The sequence below is a fragment of the Suricata suricatta genome, chromosome 2 (genome assembly GCF_006229205.1).
Source record: "Suricata suricatta isolate VVHF042 chromosome 2, meerkat_22Aug2017_6uvM2_HiC, whole genome shotgun sequence".
Classification (NCBI taxonomy): Eukaryota; Metazoa; Chordata; class Mammalia; order Carnivora; family Herpestidae; genus Suricata; species Suricata suricatta.
In genome coordinates this window covers 77,146,874-77,164,464 of record NC_043701.1, presented here as the reverse complement: position 1 = coordinate 77,164,464, position 17,591 = coordinate 77,146,874, and the positions used below count along the sequence as shown (strand labels likewise).

At 37.4% G+C, this 17,591-nt stretch overlaps 1 protein-coding gene across 6 annotated transcripts in view; it reads right to left on the bottom strand.

Annotated features, from left to right (window-relative positions):
• CDK14 (cyclin dependent kinase 14) overlaps nucleotides 1-17,591 on the bottom strand; it is a 583,363-nt gene that overhangs the window by 424,784 nt on the left and 140,988 nt on the right. Inside the window, exon 1 of one of the 6 annotated variants that reach the window (XM_029928667.1) lies at nucleotides 17,160-17,275. The exons of the other annotated variants lie outside the window; for them this stretch is intronic. The gene's annotated coding sequence lies outside the window, so the exon portion shown is untranslated. Of the gene's footprint in view, nucleotides 1-17,159; nucleotides 17,276-17,591 lie in introns of those variants that run through there. 6 annotated transcript variants of the gene reach the window in all.

Here is a 17,591-nt window from a genome sequence, read left to right as displayed (position 1 = left end):
AGGAAACAATCAAGAAAACTAATAGGCAACCGACAGAATGGGAAAAGATAGTTGCAAACGACATATCAGATAAAGGGCTAGTATCTAAAATCTACAAGGAACTCACCAAACTTCACACCCACAAAACAAATAGCCCAGTGAAGAAATAGGCAGAAGACATGAACAGACACTTCTCCAAAGAAACTCAGTATCTTCTTATCCAGTTCCATGCCGGCAAGAATGTTGTCTACATTACTGCACCCTTTTCCTACTGTGCCTCACCTGGTGCCTGGCCCACAGTAAAGCTCAATAAGGTTCTGTCTAATTAACATCAAATTCGAGAAAGTTCAGTCAAAGATATAATCTTCTTACTCTGTTGGTAAAAATACTGAATCTCTGAAACATTTATTACCAAAAGCTATTGTCAGAAAGACAGCAGTCCTGACACAAAAATAATAAATATACATATATATGCATATGTACCAATAAAGTTTTTTTTTAACAAGCTCATTGTGATAGAATTCTAAAATGACACCTAATGTCCCTCACCTTTGGAAGTGAGCTATACTCGTAACTATACTCTGAATGCAACATCTCTCACCTTTAAATAATCTCCTCCCTCCCTTTTAAGTGTGAATATGAGGAAATCACTGAACCCATGATTATATTCTGTGATGCGACAAATGAGAGATAATCCTGAGTGGGCCTGACCTAATCAGGCGAGCTCTTTTAAAAGCAGAGAGTTTTCTCTAGCTAGTCACAGAACAAACTGGGAGATGTGACTTGGGAAGCCTGGAAGAAAGCAAACATTTCATGCTGTGAACTGAAATGGAGACCACACTGCACAGCACTGCAAGACAGCCTCTAAGAGCTGAGAGTGCTCGCTGGCTGACAACTAGCAGGAAAATAGGGAATGTGCTCATGTAATAACCACAAGAACATTATTTCTGCCAACAACTAGTTGAGGATTGAGAGGATCCTGGCTCCAGGTAAGAACCACAACCATGCCCAATATCTTGATTTAGAGGGAGCCCAAGGGCAGAAAAACCAGCTGTGCTGTGCCTGGACTTTCACAGAAACTGAGCTAATAAGCTAGTAAATTTGTGGTGATATGTTACACAGCAAGAGAAAACTAATACACTCACTTTACTCAAACTGCTTGAAGTGCTTTGATATTTGAGCAGAATGTTCTTAGGAACATGTTGCGGATACCATTTCCTGAATCTGATATTCAGGAGAAAATAAGTGATGATTCTTATGATCACTATTAGTAAATGACCATATATCAAGAGTTTTCTGCACGCTGCAACTCCATCAGTATTAGAATGTCCACAAACAAGTTCTCTTCATAATTAAGTTTATATGCAATTAATCCTGGACTCCATTTTGCCTGGGGTTTATGTGAATAACATCGTTATCAACACCTGCTTTGTGCATGTATCATCATCCAGGAAAGCAGTCTATACCTGAATTTTCCAATAGGGCAAAGTGACTGCTCTGGAAAAGTTTCAAGTTTCCAATATTTGTGACAAACAACTTAAATGTGATCTGGCCAGCTCTGTTAACCGCAAGCAGAACAGAAAGTAGAATCCAGACTCTTCATAAAGATATAGGGAACCAGCCTTGTTGACCTCATGAGATTGTCAGGCAAGTCACTTTGCAGACCCCAAAAAGAGGAAAGGGTCGGGTCTAGAGAAAGATGCAGGCAAAATGAAGTAAGAATAATACTCATTTCCCCTAGAAAGCTGCAATTTCTGGAGGCTCATAGAATAAAACTATTGAAGAACCCAGGATACATGAAGAGAAGAGTAGAATATCCCAGAAGTCAGATCATACACAGGTGCTACTGCCCATGTCTTCATCTGATTCCTTCTACAGCTTGTCAGCAATCTAAATAGACACTCCCCTACCCAAATAGAGTATCTTTGTTCTCACAACAAAATGCTTATGGTCAGTGCAGTAGAAAGTCTTGACGATAGATATAATCTATCAGATTTTCATAATCTGATACAATAACAAAACTCAAGGACAGAAGCATGATATGTCAAATTGGGAAAATCAATAGAAGCCCATAACCTCAATAAGGCATGTTTTTCCAACCACCAAACAGTAGCTCTTTGATGCATTACTAACTTTCCTGCGTACCCCTAGTGCCCAAATTTTTGTCTATGTTCCAATTCTTCACTATGAAAAAAGAGGAATCCTTGAAAAGTAACTTGACTCCAGCTCACAGGGTAGAAAACAAAAAACAGCTGTGAAATATCCAGCTGTTTCCAGAAAAGTAGAATCCTTTCAAAAATGTCATGGGCAAGGCTAGAAGGGACAAAAGAGTGTGCCTATAGGGATTCCTAGTAGCCAAATGGTAGTTATGTATTGGCACATCACAAGAAAAATAAAATTATGGTTAAGGGGAAAATGTTGAGTTATTGAAACACCATGAGTTCAATATGATTTCAAAAGAGAAAAGTTAATATAAAGGGCAAAGGGCAGTTATAAAATACAAGAAACATGAATATAATAGGATATGTTTGGCTTTAATGCATGGAACTGCATTAAGTAAGGAATAAGGAAACTAATACTATAAAAAGTAGGAACTGTACTCCAAAAACAGGAATGACTGGCCAGAGCCTGCAAGAGGCCTAAGCATCACAACTGTAGAGAGAGCAGCAACACAGCATGCCCTAATCACAGTCCAGGTCAACATAACACAATAACAGACTAAAGAGTATGTGCTGTTGCCTAAACAATCTTTTGCAAAGAATATGTCTAGTGGAGACACACCAGACTACAAAGAAAACTTTTGTGAAACCAAGGTGGGAGGCATTTTTTGGGAAATGTATTAAATTGTAATAACTAAGTGAAATTTAACCCTTAAAAAGAAAACTCAACTGACTGCTAACCAGTGACTCAGATCTGAATCACTTTGGAAAAAGCAACCAAGATCCCAATAGCTGTTACTCAGATCCTATAACCCTTTCTTATTCTGAGAAGGCACTGTTTTATTTGTGGTTCTGTAAAGATTACACAATCCCAAGAGTCAAAAAAATAGTACTGAAACCCCTTGGAAATAATTTAAATAGGTGCATCTAGAACCTTAGGTATAAAAAGACACACAAATTTTAATAATATTAGTCAAACACACAATGTTGGTGTTTTAAATAGGATGAATATAAGTATAGTAATATAATTTGCAATACGCATATTTGTGCTTGTTTTCGTTTAAGGTATCTGAATTATGTTAAAACAATCAGTCACAGAAAATTAGCATTTGAAATTAAGGGAATTTAATTAAGTCAGTAACTGATGCTTCATTGTACTGAGACAAACTGGTTTTCAAAAATGCATTTATCAGCTATATATTTTTTAAGAACATAGGCACCTGTCCAAGTACTAAGGCCATAGGATGCTCCAGGCACAAAAGACCCTTGGACATTCTGTAAACCATCAGCTTTCACTGTCCTTCCACATACTTTGTTAGTGCCCTCTACATAGGGCACACCAAATCATAGACTTCCCCCCACACCAAACCATGTCCTCACTATTGTTCAAGACTTCTTTTTCACATGTAGCTGTCAAGTTTTCCAAGTAACGCTTATTAAACAGACTTTTCCCCATTGTATATTCTTGCCTCCATTGTCATAGATTAACTGACTATATAAATGTGGGTTTATTTCTGGGCTTCCTATTATGTTTCACTGACTAATGTGCCTGCTTTTATGCCAGCACTATACTGTTTTAATTACTATAGCTTTGATGCATAGCTTGAAATCTAGGAGTGTGATACCTCCAGCTTTGTTCTTTCTTAAGATGGTTTTAGCTATTTGGGGTTGTATATGGTTTCATACAAATTTTAGTATTATTTATTCTAGTACTGTGAAAAATGCCATTGAAGTTTTGATAGATATTCTGCTGAACCTATAAATTGTTTTGAGTAGTACAGACATTTTAACAGCATTAATACTTCCAATCCATGAGCGTAATATGTTTCCACTGATTTGCGTCATCTTCAATTTCTTTCATCAATTTCTTATTGTTTATAGAGTACAAGTCTTTCACCTCATTGGTTAAGTTTATTCCTTGCTATTTTATTGTTTTTTGATGCAAATGTAAATGGGACTGTTTTCTTAAATTCTCTTTCTGATAGTTCTTAGTGTATATAGAAACACAACACATTTCTGGATATTGACTTTGTATCCTGAAAATTTAATAAATTCATTTATCAGTTCTAACAGATTTTTGGTGGAGGATTTAGGATTTTCCATATATAGTATCATATCATCTATAAATAGTGACAGTTTTACTTCTTCTTTTCCAATTCGGATGCCTTTTCTTTCTTCTTCTTGCCTAACTGCTATGGCCAGGACTTCCAATACTGTTAAATAAAAGTGGCAAGAGCGGGCATCCTTTTTTTCTTTTAATGCATGCTAATTAAAATACAGTGTAGTCTTGTCTTCAGGAGTAGAACCCAGCGATTTATGTCTTACCTAAGATACCCAGTGCTCATCCCAAAAAGTGCCCTCTTTAATAACCACCACAAATTTAGCCCATCCCCCCACCCACCACCCCTCCAGCATCCCTCAATTTGTTCTCTGTAGTTAAGAGTCTCTTATGGTTTGTCTCCCTCTCTATATTTATTTTATTGTTCCTTCCCTTCCTATATGTTATTTGTTTTGTTTCTCAAATTCCACGAGTAAAATTACGTATTTGTCTTTCTCCTACTTATTTCACTTAGCATAATACACTCTAGTTCCATCCACGTTGTCATAAATGGCAAGATTTAGTTCTTTTTCATCACCACACAGTATTCCTGTGTGTGTGTGTGTGTGTGTGTGTGTGTGTGTGTGTGTATACACACATTCATACATACATACCACATCTTTATCGTTTAGCTGGCAATGGACATTGGACTCTTTCCATAATTCAGCTATTATTGATAGTGTTGCTATAAACACAGGGGTGCATGTGCCCCTCAAATCAGCATTTCTCTATCTTTGTCTTGTTTCTCATCTTAAAGGAAAAGCTCTGTGGGTCTGTCATATATGGCTTTTATTAGACCCACTTATTTAGAGCTTTTATCCTAAATGGGTGTTGAATTTTGTCAAATGCTTTTCCTGCAGCTGAGATGCATTATATGATTTCTATCCCTTGTTCTGTTAATATGACAGACAGACCTGTTTCCACAGGCAAGACAAAAGTGGAAACAAATGGGATTGCATCAAACTAAAAAACTATTGCACAGTGAAGGAAACCATCAGCAAATAAAAAGACAACCTATTAAATGGGAGAAACTATTTGAAAATGATATATTCAACAAGGAGTTAACATCCAAAATACATCTTTATAGAACTCATACAACCAATATTAAAAAATATTTTGAATAAAATATGGGTTAACAAACCCATTATCAAACTGAATAAACATTTTTTCCAAAGAAGACATAGAAATGGCCTACTGGTACATGAAAAGGGAAATGCAAATCAAAACTACAATGAGATAGCACTTCTTCGTCAGAATGGCTATTATCAAAAAGACAAGAAATAACAAGTGTCAGTGAGGATGTGCAGAAAAGGGAACTCTCGTGTACTGTTGATAGGAATGTTAATTTGTTGAAGCCACTGTGGAAAAGAGTTTGGAGACTACTCAAAAAATTAAAAATATAAATACTATATGCCGCAGCAAGTCCACTTCCAAGTATTTATCCAAAGAAAACAAAAAACACTAATCTGAAAAGACATATGCACACCATGTACATCAAAGCATAATTTACAATAGCCAAGAGATGTAAGCAGCCTAAATTTCCTTCAATAGATGAGTGGATAAAGAAGGTGTCTTATATATAGTGTAGGTATATAAATATCATGAAATATTATTCAGCCATATAAAAGAATAAAATCTTGCCATTTGCAACAATATGAGGGTATTATGCTAAGTGAAATAAGTCAGCCAGGGAAAGACAAACACCACCTGTTTTCACTTATATGTGGGATCTAAAAAACAAAACAAAGGAACAAATAAAATAGAAACAGATTCACAGATACAAAAGACAAACAGATGGTTGCCAGAAAGGAAGGGGGGGTAGTGGATGGACGAAATAGGTGGGGAAATTAAGAGGTGCAATCTTTTAATTATAAAATAAATAAGATATGGGGATATACAGCATAGGGAATATAGTCAATAATATTGTAGCAACTTTGTATGGTGACAGATGGTGACTAAACTATTGCGGTGACCATGTCAAACTATGTATACATATCAAATCACTATGTCATGCACCTGACACTAATACAATATTATAGATCAATTATTCTTCCATTTTAAAAAAATCTTCTCAAAAATTACCCTTTGGTAATTTGGAATCCCTTCCCAAAGGCCAATCACAGGAAACAGTTGTGCTATCAGTACTGCCTGAAAATAACAGACATTCCAATGAATGGGAATAAGGCTGTGTCTTCTCTATGGCTGTATTTTTACTCCTTGTTCCTACTGATGAGAAGCTAAAGTGACAAAATTTAAACAAGCAGGGATGTTTCAAGGTAGTTTTAGAAAAAAAAAGAAATCATCACAAATACCAAAAGAAACTTCTGTGTTTTTTTCCCCAGTAAATTCAATAGAACCTAGAATTCAAACAAGTTTAGAGATGTACCCACATATTTGGGTGGTCATCTGAATCAATTATTTTGGTCCACTGGTCATTAACAGGGGTCTGTACATTAGCTGTCAGACTCAAAACTCAGTAAAAATGGTTAGAAATTCAAATAGTGTTGGAGGCTCCAAAAGTCACAGTTTGACCTATGATTTTAGCTTGGAGCTATGTAAAATCCAGACAACTGTCTACCAAACTCTCAGCAGTGGATCTGAAAGAGCACAACTTAATTCAGTTAAGGTTGGCATTCATTTCAAGTGAATTCATTCAGGCTGAAAATTGTCCCTTTGAATCAACCATTTTCTGGTGACCGGCATTTTACTCAGTTCATGGTGTGATCTCGTCCACTTCTTCACCCCACACTCTTCATGAAGACAGACATTAGGGAAAGAACTGGTTTAAAGGCCTCCAAGCTGACCCACAGCAAATACTGCATTATGCATCAGGCAATGAGCCAGGTCATGGTCTTTTAACATTCATGATAGAAATATCCATGACAAGGGCGCCTGGTGGCTCAGTCGGTTAAGCCTCCGACTTCGGCTCAGGTCAGATCTCATGTTCGTGGGTTCGAGCCCCGCGTCAGGCTCTGTGCTGACAGCTAGCTCAGAGCCTGGAGCCTGCTTCCAGTTCTGTGTCTCCTTCTCTCTCTGCCCCTCCCCCTCTCATGCTCTGTCTCTCTCTGTATCAAAAATAAATAAAACATTTAAAAAAAAAAAAGAAATATCCATGACAGGTCTGATATAAAACTGGCAAATATAAATAGGTAAAAACTCTTGATACTAAAACAACCTCTTATATTTGCCCCACCCCGGTGTCCATGACTCTGTGAGAGTCCAATGGGCTTTTCCTACTCACTGTCTCCTCTCAAAATCTCCCAATAGTAATTTTTTTTAAAAGCCATCATCAGTCATCTACAAGGTTTTGAACACTTAAACCAAAATGTAACCCCTCCCAGAATTTCTTGAACTTTAAGCATTATAGAATAAAAAGCTTCATTCCTTTTAAAAGGAATTTTAGCTATGGAGGCATAAGTGGGCAAGGTTTTCTGGTGGGGGTGGGGCTAGTGGGGTGAGTGGGAAGAATTTCTAATGCCCCTGGCATCATAACTCTTGACCGCTGCCTTCATCTCTAACCTAACGTGCAAGATCTGCAGGTATGTTCCCTCTCTTTGACTGTGGTCTTCTCTTTCTCCCATGTGTGCATGGGGGGGGGGGGATAAAGGTGGTAGTGTGAATGGTTACATGAAGATATGGGATGGGTTATCTATATGTATATAAAGGGATATATGCATGAATGCATTTTTACATACAGCTATGTTTTACTGGACCCAACATCTTGCCTAAAATCAACTTCAGAGCATTAGCTAACATGCAGGCAAGCCTGCTGCCCACCTAAGTCACATAAGTGACTTAGATCAAGTCACTTAAACTCTCTGAATCTCAGTCTTCTCATCTGTAAAATGATAAAGCTGGTGTAAATAGCTCTTAAGACCTTCTACAGCTCAACAGTTCTATTACAAACTCTAGGCAGCAGTTTATAGCTGACAAATGATTTTAAATAGATTAACTACATAAGGCCAGACACATAAATTCACTTCTTTGTGCCTCCTTTTATTTTCCATTCCCCTTAGGAATTTAGGTTTAGCAACCAGGCAGCCAGGTTCACACCACAAACACTTCTGATCTCTCCAGTCTCTGCAGGTCTCCCCTCACTCCAAAATCCTGGCATTGTGTCTCAGTGATGGCATCCTGGGCCTTTGGCTGACAAATTATTTGCGAGCAGCATGATGCAGCAGGTCACATGGTAGGATGTTTGGCAAACCTTGTCCTGTCTACTAAATGCCGGCCACGTCCTTATGTCACTGCCACAACCAAAAACGTCCTCACAAAAGAACAACGTCATCTTTAGATTGTACTTCACAATCTGTCACTTATGTATGCTGTTTTACATGCTTTTATATAAGCCACTGTGGAATTTGTTTTCATGTGTTTGGTTTATTTTATTGGGATGGGAGGAGGTCTTTGTTTTGTTCTATTATGTGTTCATTATATTTCTGTGACCAGACTGTAAACACCTTGAGCACAGGAATCATTATCTTCCTTTCCTTTAAATGCTGTCCAAAGCCCAATAGATGGCGTGAAGTGGGTGTTCTGTTAATTTTTAATCAGAGATGGAATGTTTTCCTTACTATGAGCCTTCCCCTTTAACTACACATAGGCTGGTGAAAACATCAGTCCTACCTACATAACAATGAGGCACCTTCTGAGCCCAGATCTCTTCCAGTCAATGAAAAGGCTTTCACCAGCTGTTCCTACTCACCAGAATTCAATGTCTATTACTGTGATTTAATTTAAAATGCTTATTTTTCTACTGACTGATTTCTTTGGGGTTTGAACTAATTTCATTTAAATCCTGAATCCACTAGCTAATGGACACAGTTGAACGGACAATTCTTGAAGACACTATTCTCCTTTATATCAGTTCAGTGACTATAGTTTTCTAACGACCCTTACTGGGCTTCAGGCTTACCACCAAGAGGCGTGGTAATTGTTTTGCTAGTTTTATTATGAAATATTTAGGTGGTCTTCTCAGCAGCTGAAGCCTTAATATATATTGCTAAAATAATTTTAGTCAGTTGCTTTCCTTTCTGTTATAATTATATTCCTGACTTAGATATACATGATAGTCTGCTTACTGGTTTGCAAAGACAAATGCTTCTATTTACTAACCTCCAGGTTCTTTATTTCATCCAAATCATAATGATGAAATTAACATAAAGTTTAATGAACTGGTGGAATACACACGGTAAGGGTAAAAATGCCCTCTCAATTGTTAGCTGTGGCCTATATAGGTTTTTTGGAATATAGCTATCTTCGGAAATCAATACTTTACCTGGAATATTCTCTAACCCCTTTCTGCAGCGGACCAGCAGCACTGGCAATGCCTGGGATCTCAGCTCCATCCCCAGCCCTCAACTTAAGTTCTACTGAGTCCTGTATTTTAACTAAATCCCCAGAGGATTGGTGTGCACATAAAAAGTTTGATGTGCAGTTCTCTAACCATATAAGGATAGATTCTGCTGGTATGGCCAACTAAGAGATTGAGATTGTAAGAGAGGTCAAGAGTTTTAGAGGGTAAATTCGTTTCAAACTCTGGGTACCATGAGTGATAATCATTTCCATATTCCTTGGGTAAGATTTTTTACTCAAGCTTCCCACAAAAGATCATGGCAATTTCAGATAATCCTTTAATATAATTTTGAACTCTAAAATAAAATTGTCCAATAAGGTATACCCAATATATTTATAATTTTTTTTAAAAGCAATGGGATCTGGAGCACCTGGGTGACTCAGTCAGTTAAGCATCCAACTTTGGCTCAGGTTATGATCTCACGATTTGTGAGGTGGAGCCCCGCTTCAGGCTCTGTGCTGACAGACTGGAGCCTGGAGCCTGCTTTGGATTCTGTCTCAGGCTCTCTGCCCCTCCCCCACTTGTGCTCCATCTCTGTCTCTTAATAATAAATAAATGTAAAAAAAAATTTTTTAAGCAATGGGATCAGAGTAATAAGCATAGAAAAAAGAATATTCATGGGTCACAACAGCACATTTAACATTTAACATTAACATTTACATTACATTTAACATTAACATTTAACATTACCTCCTGAGTAGAAATTTGTGGATACATATTTCTAATACAGAAGCACTGTTTTGCCACTGGCTACCATATCTATGAAAAAACATTGTCACAAAATTATTCTAAGGAGATAAGAGCCCAGAATATTGCTTTGTTCTTTATTTACCAGAGTTTATTTGGTAGATTAAAAAAAAAAATAGAAGGAAATCACTTTAGGACCCAGAAACAAAACTTTTAAAGGAACTTACATTTGCAAAGAGTACCACATATCCTAAAACAGGTCCTCCCCTGGGAGGAAAAAAAAAAAAAGCCCTTTGCCTATATGGAATCTAACCATGTCCCACCCCAGACTGGACAAGGGACATAAATTAACTCCTACTCACAAGTAGAAGGCGTGACAATTCTGTAGAAGTCTGGTTGTCTCTCAATCACTCTTTCCACTAAATACATACTAAATATTCCAAAAAGATCAAGAGGAGAAAGAAGGATGTGAATTTTCTTTTTTTTTTTTTTAATGTATATTTATTTATTTTGAGAGAGAACATGAACCGGAAGGGGAGAGAGAGAATCCCAAATAGGCTCCAAGCTGTCAGCACAGAGCCCAATACATGACTCGATCTCATGAATGGTGAGATCATGACCTGAGCTGAAATCACGAGTCAGACGCTTAACCAACTGAGCCACCCAGACACCATGAATATGTGAATTTTCTGACTTTCACTTGATATCCGTAATTATAAGCTGGCTAAAATTCCATCATGGAAAAAAGTCTAGCATTCATATCATAAGGCCAAATGAATACATTGGGAGGTGAAATATTAGAATTGTCATCAATATTACCTACCATCTACCTTCTCCCATATATAGTCAGAGGGCTCAGAAAGGGGGCACATGAAATGAGAATTCCCATAAGACAGTAAGAATTCCCACACAGCAAAAGCCTGTTTCAACCTACAAAAGTCCCACAGCTGCAGTGAGGAATTAGAATACCCATTCTCGACGAAACAGAAGAATCAGGCTACACAAAGTGGCTCACAAATGCATGGCTAATTAGTGTCTTCATCAAGACACTATTCCCTTACAGCTCTCATTCTAGAAAAGAAAAAATCTGGTCTGCAAATAGGGACCTTTTCTCCCCTTTCTCATAGAACGTGCTGGTTTATTATTTTTTTAATAGTTTATTGTCAAATTGGTTTCCATATAACAGCCAGTGCTTCTCCCCACAAGTGCCCCCCACCATGACCATGAATACTGAAAATGAACCATGGACTGAAGGGGGAGGGAGGGGGTGACGTACTGGTTTAAATATAGCTTTTCTTTTTATTCTGGTTTGTCCTGGGTCCTAACCTGAAAAAGGGAAACCAGAGTGTATTTTCAAAGGACCCCACACCATGCAGAGTTCTGAGATAACCTGGCAAGAAGAAGTAATATCACCTATAATAATTTAAAAATATCTACCATGGCAGAAGTACTAACAATCAGAAAACAGATCAGGCTGAACCCAGGTTCATAGTTGTCTGAAATCGTTAACATGGTCCAGGATGCTTTCCACCTATATACATATGCTCACTGTTTGAGGGTTTTTTGGATTTGTTTGTTTGTTTAATATCCTGGGGACCAGAAAAGCTGTCATTTGTCTCATTGTGCAAAGGACAGTCTCAGGTATATTCTGAATTCTGTTTTATTTCTCTTCTGAGTTTCACTGCCCCATCCACAGCTTCTTTGTACTGAGCCAGGCTAGTTCCTCCTTCATGTTTATGCCTTTCAAATACTGGTAGCTCGCTGTTCTGTCCCTCATGTTAGATAAAGCATCCAGAAGGCATAATAGCATTAAAAATGGAAACTGAAAAAAAGAAACACACTACTGGAGGTGCTGACTGATCCATTAGGGTCTGAATTTCTTTCCCCTGGTAACCATATGAACAGTATTTAAAAGTAAAGATTATAAATATTTTTAAATTCCTTCCCTGAAGGAAAAATAAAATTGTATACTATCTTTTTTTCTGAAACAGATGACTATATTAATAAGTACAACTTCTATCTCCTCATCTACTATAACCATCCTTTTAATAAAATTTAGATGTATTATTAATGCTTGAATAATAATTTACTGACTCATGTCAAGAGTGATGTTATAAAGTTTAAAAGTTTAATGTTTTTCTTTCAATAAAATAAATCAAGATGCAAACCCGAATAAAGAATTCAGATAAAATACAGGACATCACTCAATATAGGACCGACTTTTGAAGTGCCTCAAAATTTCAGAGAATCATATATGGGTCACTAACCACACAGAATTTATGAAGAAAAACACAGGGAACAATGAACCTTTGGGGAGAAAATGGAAGTATCGTTCAATGCAGCTTTAACAACTGGTCCATCTATTGTAAAGAGCTAAAATTTCAGCAATAATAAATCTGACAGCAATCCATTAATAATAAAGTCCTAACTGATTGCATGAGGACTGGTTCTGTAAATCTTTCCTATGACTGACAAAAGTCAATAGTGACTCCGAAAGAAAAGGGTGAAAGTGAACAGAACAGACCAGTGGGACACACATATCCTGCTGCTTGGCTGCCACCTGAAAATAAGCACCAGTGCTTCCAGGAACACTTCACGGTCCTCTTTGCATTCCAGCTAGATCTCATTTAGCTGAGGAATACGACGCTGGGGCAAACTTGTATCATTTAGGGGAAAGAGGAAGTTTATGGAACATATACCCTTCTAAAAAACTTACCAGATGATCAATGGATAAATCCCCTTTTTATCCACTCAAACACAAGAACACTAACAATTGTCATATATGTTCCATAATCAAACAAACCGGAAAAGGATCCTGGACAAGATAAATGCAAGTTGACCCAAAAGAGACATGGAAATTAAGGATTTCTAGATGACAATGATAACGATGAGGGTTATTATTGAGCTCTTATTATACAATAGCTACTATGAATGATGCTTTATAAGTAGTTCCTCAATCTCTACAACCAACCCATGAGGTATGATTACTATTCCAATTTTACAGATGAGTAAACTGAAGCACACAAGAATTAAGTAGCATGTCCAATACCACATAGAGAGTAAGCAGAGGAAATGAGATTTATTCTAAATAAATTCCAAAGTCCTACCTCTTGACCACTGGGTTGTCTTCCTTACATGTTCTCTGGGATTTGTATTTTGAGAGAAATAAGCAAAGGAAAGACCTGGTCTGTAACCCGTCTCTCACTCTCCCTCCTGGTGTATAAGAATGTATTTTTAAAGCTGAGCAGAGTAAGTGCTCTGTGGTTTAAGGCTTTCTGACCCATCATTCTCCCCTCATCCCTCACTACTTTCACCACCACCACCCAAACGTAACATACCTTTGACTGTCCTAATTCTCAATCAGCCTTACATCAAAAGTCAAGGCTGAACAGCAAAGTAGTTAGGGGGCAGAAAGCATTAAGATCATTAAGAAGGATAGGCTGATGGCTTGGAAGATGGAGTAACTGTAACTCAGGCATTAGGCATTGCCATGTTGAATCTTCCTCTCCCATATATCTTTGTGTGTTCAGAATAGTATGTTAAAGGCATGGACATAAACCGCTGACTGATCGAACTATGCATCATCAAATCAGTGGATGGCAGATAAGTGGATACCTCTGGGAGCCTTAACTTGCTTTCTAAAAAGGATTCTCTATCAAAAAAAAATCTGGATTTAAGATAAGCAGTATCAGGAAGAAATCTGAGAAAGAGAACGCTATATTGATAAAACCAGGCTTACCTCATCCAGTGGAAAACTGCTTAATATGGCAAAAAGCTTATACCCTCCTCCTATCCCTCTCTGCCCAACTCAGAAGACACATGGTATTTTTAGATGGAGTGTCCACTGAAAGAAGGCTTTCAGTAGATATCAGGAGACTGAATAAAGTCTCACTTTCCCATTGGCTGAATGAGTGGTAATGAGCCCATTAAACAACACATTTGCTGAAGAACCTTCCAATTCTAAGTGTCTCCGATTCTATAAGATAAAATAAGGGAAATGAAGCAAAGTGAGTGAAATCCAAATGTTAATAATGGCAAAAGCCACACTCCAGCCTTCCATTGAATATTTTGGCTGACCGCTGCTATCACCAAAGAACTGACATGAAAATCTAAGTAGCCCAATTACCATGCTCAATTATCAGGTCAAGTAAGGAATCCAAATGTAATACCATCAGTATTAGATAGATCATACCCTCAGTGCATTTCTCTTCTTCGTTTCTTGCTCCTCCCCATAGGCTTTTATTTTTAGTTATCTTTAAATTACCTATTATGGTGCCCATATGGAAACTTTTTATAGTGAAATCATATCAGGGGTGGGGAATTCTGGTGTTTGCCATGTAAAAATCAAAGCATATATTAAAAGTAATGAATTCTGGAACATGCTACAACACAGACAAACCCTGAAAATATGCTAAGTGAAATCAACCAAACACAAAAGGATAAGTACTGTATGATTCCACTTGATGAGGTACCTAGAATAGGCAAATTCATAAACACAGAAAGTTGACTAGAGATTACCAGGGGTGGAGGGAGAGAAAATAGGAAGTTACTATTTAATGGGTACAGAGTTTTTCTGTCTGGGATGATGGAAAAAGTTCTGGAAATGGATAGCTGTGATCATAGGAAAACCCTGTGAAAGTACTTATTGCCAATGAATTATACACTCCAAAATGGTTAAAAAGTTTTGGGTTGTATTTTATACCACAATTAAAAAGTGAAAAAAGAATCAATACATACAGTATCTGTATTACAAGTGTCCAAAATGGAAAAATATTGAAGTATTTTTAAAAAGAGTATAGAACATGGGAAGTTCCATGAGGACAGGCACCAGATCTTTTTTGTGCACTGTGATAGAGCAGCTATACTGTTACACAGCAGACTCTCCATAAATGTTTGTTTAATAAATAAGTGATTAGAAGAAAATAGAAAGAGACTCCAAAGGAGAAAACATAATATTTAAAAATCATCAAACTTTCTTATTCATGAAAAAGAATAAGGAGCATATTCCAGAGAAAAATACCAACGCTAATCTATCTAAGCTCCCTCAGGGAAGGGAGAGCGTCACTGCATCAGTACTTCCTCACAGCAGGTCTTACAATGTCCTACGCATAGTAGATGGCTAATAAATGTTTGCAGAATGAAGAGTTAAAAAGTGTATGACTGTAAAATCAATGTCATAAAATAACTTCACTCTTCCCCTTTTTAAAAATTACTTACTTTTTGCAAATGTACAATTACTTCTGTAATTGTGTGAAAAAATAAACCTAGTGTCTTATACCAAGTGAAGGTAAAAAGATAAATAGCTAGAACATATCACTCTTAGAAAAACAACAACAACAACAACAACAAACACAGAGCACATCATCTGAACAGGAAAAAAAAGTTCTTTTAGAAAAAAAAGAACTGAAGTATGGAAAAAAATAGCTTATAATCCACGTTGACTTTTTAGAAAGTAATAAATAGTTAAAATAAAAGAAAACTTAGAATTCTCTTTGGAAGAAAATCCAAACATTCATTTTCAAAAATCAATGTCCCACCATTACAATCAATAGTTGAGTAAACACAGAAGGATATTAGGCTCCTAGTTGCCCACCCCTATGCAAAAAAAAAAAAAGAAAAAAAAAAAAGAAAAAAATCTCTCACTTGTCTATCAAGTAATCAAGTGTTCTTTCTTAAAAATACTAATGTCACAAAATTATATACAACTGGCTTATGGCCAGCATGCTACAGCAAGTTACTGATGATTTTCTCAACTGATATTCACTATCTACATCATTTACATTTTACATGATTTGCTGAGTTGAAGTATACATAAGTAGAATATTTTTAAAGCAAAAAATCAATGCTGACCCCCTTAGCATTCAGCATATATATATAGGAGATGGATCCTAATAAATTCACCAGGACCACGTAAGGTAGTAGTCTCACTCTGAACAATATTAAAAACATGTTCTTCAACTTCAACTGCCCCCCACCCCCAAGACTGTTTGCCAATTAACAAAGGAAATAGAAATTCAACCCCTATAGATATCAAGGTTTACATTTCTGTCTCTCAACTGTTATCTTCCTCACAAGCAGGTAAGCATCATTTTGGAGTCGCCTGCCTGCTGCCTGGTCCTTCATGCATGCAGGGGTTCTCCATTAGCATCCAAAATGCCAGCAGTCTACTATTAAAGCCAGCACTTCAAGCAGAACTGTATGAAGGATTATCACCTCCGTACATGAAAGCATAGCCACTACAGGTGTAATGATGCAAAATACCAGCACACTGACCTCTGCCAGGCAGCACAGACATAAAGCAGGTACATTTCTGTGCTCTAGAAGAGACGGGGGTGCAGTGAGCAAGGACGAAACCCCCTGTCCCTAATATATTAGAGATGCTTATTCCACTCAGATCCTATCTGGAGAATTCACGGACATCAGTTTACCCAAATGAAAGAAGTGGTCTCCCGTCCTTCACTGGCTTGAATCAGAGGGCATTCAGCCAAGCAGAGCCACGCAAAACAGTCTGTACGATCTCTTTAGGCTGTTATACATAAGACGAGTTTCAGAAGAAATAACACTCAGCTATGGCAAAGAAGCACAGGAGACGCTAAACCTTTCCCTCATCTTATCACTGCTACCGGTGTTTACAAACTACAAGCAGTAGCCTTGGGAGCCTCAAGAGACTCTCCGTGAGTAACCTCCTGTCAGATCCCTAATTTAAATACCCCCTTGATCAATCTGTAATGTTTCTGGCAGTTAAATAGAAGTGGGTGAGTAAAATGACATGCATAAAATGAATCCTTTTCAAGTTGTAAATGAGTGAGTCAGGATTCAGACTCGCCGAGATGCTCCAAATTAAAACCCCTGCTCTAATTTTAAGCATGCTCCGTCTTACCGTTCTGCTGCTGTCTCTCTCAGGCTGGATTCACCTGGAACTCTTTAACATGTCTCTAGCAATGTGTTTGCACCAGGCCAGGCTCACACAGCAACTGAATTCACATCTTTCTGCACTAGCAAGCTGAAATGGTACGGCCGTACTACAACCAAGAAAGGGGGAAGCAAAAGAAAAAAAAAAAAGAAGAAGAAGGAAAAAAAAAGAAAAAAAATCCACACACACACACACACACAAAACAGAAATCACCTAAGAGAAGCCAATCTCAGTGGAATAAGACCAAAAATAGTTCAGAAGAATACAAAGGACATACTAACATTCAGTATCAATAGCTTTAACAGTTCATTTTTCCCCTAAAAAATCTAATTTTTTTTCTCCAAACACGATGGACTTGCCTGTGGAGTTCCCAGGAAGGCAGAGTAACCAGCCTCTGCA